General features: G+C 45.6%; 1 pseudogene; it reads left to right on the forward strand.

Annotated features, from left to right (window-relative positions):
* Window positions 1–983: 983 nt before the first annotated feature.
* Window positions 984–4,549, forward strand: LOC116675168 (ubiquitin carboxyl-terminal hydrolase 28-like; annotated as a pseudogene).
* Window positions 4,550–6,157: the final 1,608 nt, after the last annotated feature.

Raw genomic sequence — 6,157 nt, forward strand, 5'->3', positions numbered from 1 at the left:
ACTGCTTCTATTATTTGTTATTATTATTATTACTTTTCAATTTCAATTTCAGTTTTATTTATAGTATCAATTCATAACAAGAGTTATCTCGAGACACTTTACAGATAGAGTAGGTCTAGACCACACTCCAGAATTACAAGGACCCAACAGTTTTAGTAGTTTCCTCCAGAGCAGCAACAGTGCGACAGTGGCGAGGAAAAACTCCCCTTGGGAAGAAACCTCGGACAGACCCAGGCTCTTTTCACCATTACAACTCCTTAATTATTTAATTATTTAAACTCCCTATCATAATATTCTTTTAAGTATGTAAATACCGTAAATATCCCACACTCCTTAAATGTCTTTATTTATATTTCTACTCTGATATTTATACTTTTTGTACAACTGCAACACAGAGTTTCCCTTCCGGGATCATTAAAGTATTTCTGATTCTGATTCTGAGTCTGAAAATAGTGCCTATTTCGTCCATGGTTGATGACCAAGACAAACATTGTTGGTATCTACACTGGCACATTTCGCATGACAAACAAATGCTATAAATTACAAATGATCCCAATATGATTTGTGGTCAAACCTGCACGAGTAGTGAACACAGCATTACGCCACCAAGGGGCCCTGGATGACAATACCCATTCTTTTTTTATTTCAGGACACATAATCAACAGCTCTATGGGACAGGATAGGAGTCCAGTCTTTAATGCTTAGCGCCTCTCCCCAGCTCAGTGCACTCTCACAACCAGGTGGAGGAATACTGTGTTTTGATCAACAGGCCTCTGTGGGGAACCTGCAACAGACTTAATCCCCCATGATGCACTGCTGCAGACTACTACTCATCTGCGGTAACCACTTTGATGGTGGCAACAGATTCTGCTTCAACTTTGAATTTTAATCTCTGCGTTTAACGGATGGAGTTGGTTGACTTGGAGTCAGGGCTGAAGCATTTGGTGAAAACAGGAAAAAATTGACATCTTTTTGTATCTGCAATGAGAGGTGAACAGACTGAAAACTCAACAAACTCAAAAAATCCTCATGAACCAGCTAATGGAGATCACTGGCATCCAAGGATGCTGTTGGACTGCTGACAACCCAGTCTGCAGAGGTTCAGAATCCTGGAGAGCCACAGGAGTCAGGGCCTCTGCAGAGGCCTGGAAGGGCCGGAAAGGACTTCCTAAAGATGAACTGCAGACCGCCAGAGAACTCAGCCTACAGGAATCCCACAATGGCCAGGAAGAGGAGAGATAATTTTATAGGGCTCTGGAGGCCAGCGGAGAGGAGAATGCAGCGAGAATGAAGAGGAAGAGATGTGAAGCCCAGACTGAGATGTGCAGCCTTGCGGACTGGATGACTGGTCCGTGGGCATTCGCAATGTTGGCAAAGCTGCTGGTTCAGTGCTGTCATCCAGTCACTGTTCCAACTGCCTGTTTTCAGGAGGCTGGTTCTTAACTACCATCTGTCAGAGAGAAAACTGGAGAACTGTGAGAGCCACTCTGACATGAGGAACATAGCTTTCATGCAGGAGCTGTGCTGTCTGTTTGCTCTCATGGTGGGCTCCACTTGCAGGTTTGTGGATCCCTCTGCTGCAGTGGAGTTACTACGAGACAACTTCAGGACCAGCGAGGCCCAACAAGATTCTCCCACAAACTGCTTGACTGGCTAGAGGATGCATTTCAGCTGGCTGCCAAAGATAACGTGGAAGACAAACAACAAAACCCCATGGTTTAGCTTTTCTATGGTACCTTTGTGACAGAAAGAAGACCCGAAGGTAAGACTTTATGTAATATCGAGCAGTTTGGCCAGTACCCCCTGCAAGTCAACGGCTTCAACAACCTGGACGAATGCCTTGAACGTGCCATGGTGAGAAGGAGATCGAGTCACTACATTCAGATCACAGCGTCACACATGGCCCTGAAAGATTGTTCAAAAAGTTACCACCAGTCTTGACATTTGAAGTGTCTAGATTTAAATTCAACACCCAGCTTGTGTATCTAAAAAGATACACAAGAACCTGGAGTTTTCAAAAATCATTTATATGTACAGATATCTTCACAAAAACATAGAACAGACCCATGAGAGGAGAGGAGAAGTGTAAAAACTCAAGGAGCAACTTGCAGTCCTCCAACAGAAACTATAGTGCTACAAAACTATGTCTCGGGACCTACAAGTAACTTCTGGCTGATATGCTGCAGTTTGTGCTGGAGTTTGCTACCACCAAGCCTTCGAGTGTTTCCCCAGCTGAAGATCTGAAACCAACTTCTCCGACTCTTGCCAACCCCTCTCAGTGAACAAGTCTCCAAAGACAACAGAGAACTGAGGACCTAGATTCATCGAAGGGGCTTGTTTCCAGTGCTAGCGGACCCCCATATACAAGCCCTTTACACAGTGCAGATACCCCATTGACTGCCCACCCCACACAGCCCCACAAGCATCACTGAAGAAGAGCTGCACTTTGTTAAGACTTGCCTACAGTGATGGAGGACCGAAGTAGAAAACAACATAAATGAGATAAAGACCAGCATTGATAGGCTCACTCAGATGTTGGATGGCATGTACTCAGACAAACAGTCTCTGTCAGGCACCCTACAGGCTCCATGCAGCCCTTGTTCATGAAGGGCATTACTGGGCCTACATCTGCGACCATGCCAACCAGCGCTGGATGAAGTACAATGACATAAGCATCACTGAGTCATCATGGGAGGAGCTGGAGCGAGACTCATTTGGGGGATTGACCGACACCAGTGCCTACTGCCTGATGTACATTGATGACAGGCTACCCCAGATCATTTCAGAAGCCACAGATAATGAGACAGGCCAGGTGCTGAATGGCATGGACTTGCTGCCATCCATCCGCAGACGCTACGTCCATGAGGACTACCGCTGGTTCCAGCAGGAGCTCAGGGAATGGGAGGAGCAGTTCTGCCAGGCCGCAGCCCCACAGGGAGAATCTACAGCTGCCCACAAACCCCAGTCCAGACAATATACACCCAACACTAGTTGGACCATCCACTGAGAAACTGGAGCAGGGAGCTTCTTCAGAGCCACAACCAGACCCAGAGGCAGAGAAGGATCCTGAGCCAGATCCCAGAAAGAAGCCTAAAGAAGAACCAAGAAAGTTAACACCACCACCACAGAGCCCTCACACCCTGGGGCCCAGCCAGAGTTCCGCCTCAGCTGAGAAGGAGCTTCAGAGTCATATTTCTGGCCCTGAAGCAGAGCTTTTTAACCTGGCACCATCTGACCCTTCTGTAGAGAAGGACGACACACAGGCGGCAGGCCTTGGCCCTCAAGCTAAAGGCGCGTCAGAGGCTTCCAGAGAAGCTCTTGATCATGAAGCAAAGCTGGAGGATGATCAGCAGCAGCAGGAGGGTCCCGGCCAGACAGAAACGACTGAGAACAAGGTCTCGGAGGTGGAGATCCCCAGTGTGGGCCGGATCATGGTGAGAGCTGATGTTGACGGATACAATGAAGAGATGATGCTGACTCCAGCTACGACAGGTGTAATTCTAGCCGTCGCCAAGGCCAGACAAACCTTCAATAAAGAAGGCCCTGAGGCTGGCCTCATCAAGGTTTTCCACAAGGAGTATTCCCGCTTGTATGAGCTCTCCAAGGGGGACACCCCAGGAGGATGCTCGTCTGCAGCACGCTCTGGTCTACTTCTTCCAGAACAAGGCACCCAATCGCATTATTGAGAGGACGCTGCTGGAGCAGTTTACCAACCGCAACCTGAGCTTCGATGAGAGAGCCATCAGTATCATGAGGGAAGCCCGAACCAAGCTACTTCTCATCAAGCCAGAGGACATGGATATGGATGAGTACTTGCAGTGGCATGACGACAACAGGTTGTTCAGAACGTTATTTGTCTACCTGCTGACTGGACTGGAACACTTCCAGCATGGGAAGATGCGGGAGGCACTGATATTCCTGGCTCTTGCGTACGAGACTAACCTCACCCTGCTGAAGAAAGGAGAGAAACGTGGCAAAGACAAGTCTCTTATTGCCGTTTACAGAAGGAAATGCCTCACTGCATTAAATGAAAGTGCATTGCAGCTGTTTTGCAGCGGTGAGGAGACCAATGTGGAGGAGGGCATCGCCATTATGGACGAGGCCGTCATCCTCTACCTTCACCTGATGAGTCGGGACTCGGCTTTATCCCATGAGGACCGGGACGCCATGGAGAGCATCCACAGCCACTGGTGCTGCTGCCGCGCGCCAGGACATGGATGACTCATTGCAGGTTAAGCTGGGGTAGTTTCTGCCCAGGGTTCTTGATGGATCAGCTGAGACAGTAGTTCTTAAGATCCACCCAAAGTCCATGTCAACCAGGCCCACGACCTGTGCAGTTGCCTGGCCGCTGTCATGGAGTCCATCCACAGCACCTCGATAGTAATTGTTAAGTAACGCCCTAAATGAAACCCCCAACAACCTCCTTGAAGCGTGCGTCTGACCTACAAGCAACTTGGCTGATAGCTCCTTCTGTGCTGACAGACTGTGGGGTTGAGACAGTATGTAGTTTTCAACAAGCCAAATTATGTATTTCATTTTTCGGCTGGTTTACTACACACCACAAGCATATCATTTTGATGGTTGTCAGCACATGAATACATGCTCATTACAACAGCATTACCATGTCACCCAAAAGCTTCTGGAAAAGCTTCCATTATATGCCTTCTGTTCTGCATGCCCACCAGCATCAGCAACCCCCAGTTGCTGAAAAAAATACTAACAGTGTTTAAAATCATATTGGCCCTAAGAAGCAGCAGGTTATGCAAAAGGGCCCAAACGGTAGCAGCCCACTGTAAAAAAGAAAAGTTCTTCCACGACCCGCAAAACAATAGTTTTTTGTAGTACCAGAAATCAGTTTACATCTAAAAGCATTTCTTAGACCTTCTCTTTGACTTTGAGTACACCCTCTTGGTACCATCTCCAAAGAGCACATTACTTACTGTCAAGGCCAGTTCTGCTACTAGTGGCTCTGGTCTTTTTCCTAAAAACTGTAGAGAGACTGTAAAGGTTTTCAAGCTTTAACCAGATTCTTGTCAACCAAACAATTGTTCATTTAACCAACCTGCAGAACACACCTCATCAGTAGGAAAACAGGGAGGCTATAACCAGAGGTGGGTAGTAACGAGTTACATTTACTCCGTTACATTTACTTGAGTAAGTTTTTGAAAAAATTGTACTTCTAGGAGTAGTTTTAAATCACTATACTTTTACTTTTACTTGAGTAGATTAGTGAAAAATAAACTGTACTCTTACTCCGCTACATTAGGCTACAAGGAGCTCGTTACTCGTTACTAAGCTTCATTGTTTTTACCCCAGCGTACGTCTCATTTTAATGTTTTATTTTGACAGAGAGAGAGAGTCTTCCGCTGAACGTGACTGTGCTTAACCAATCACACGTCGTTGTGCAGTCACGTGACCGTAGTCGTTTCAGCAGCGGGACAGGTTAGCTTTACAGTCGTAGCAAAGCAAAGAAACAGCAGCTACGTTATGCGGTGTGTTCAGGGTCTACCAAAACAAACGGACATGTGAGCGTTCAACAACTCAACATCTAACCTGAGGAGACGTAGCGGTGGTTGTAGTTCCTGCTGTGGAGAGGTGGATCTTTGTCTTTTAGGTTACATACAGTATGTTGCAGTATCCATCCAAATTTTATGTGACAAGTCTCTCAAGTAAGCTATTTTGTAAAATAAATAATTAAAATTTTTTTATTGATTGGATGAACTATAATATTGCCTAAAGATAATTATTTTGTATCTTTGTCGGTCTGATTGATGCTTAATGTGTTGAGAAAATAATCAGACGTTACTCAACAGTTACTCACTACTTGAGTAGTTTTTTCATCAAGTACTTTTTTACTTTTACTCAAGTAATTATTTGGATGACTACTTTTACTTTTACTTGAGTCATATTATTCTGAAGTAACAGTACTTTTACTTGAGTACAATTTTTGGCTACTCTACCCACCTCTGGCTATAACCTACAATTGCCACTCTCAGAATGTTTTATTGGCTGGCAAACTGGCAACAATTAACTGTCACTCAAACTCTGTAGGAAGTGACTGACTGGATTGGTAGGATTTGTTGTTTTGTTGCTTAGCAGTGTGAACGCACAAAAGGCCTTTCTACAGGGCTAAAAGATAAAACACTAGATTTGTATT

This window comes from Etheostoma spectabile, unplaced genomic scaffold (assembly GCF_008692095.1).
Source record: "Etheostoma spectabile isolate EspeVRDwgs_2016 unplaced genomic scaffold, UIUC_Espe_1.0 scaffold00001600, whole genome shotgun sequence".
In the NCBI taxonomy this organism is placed as follows: domain Eukaryota; kingdom Metazoa; phylum Chordata; class Actinopteri; order Perciformes; family Percidae; genus Etheostoma; species Etheostoma spectabile.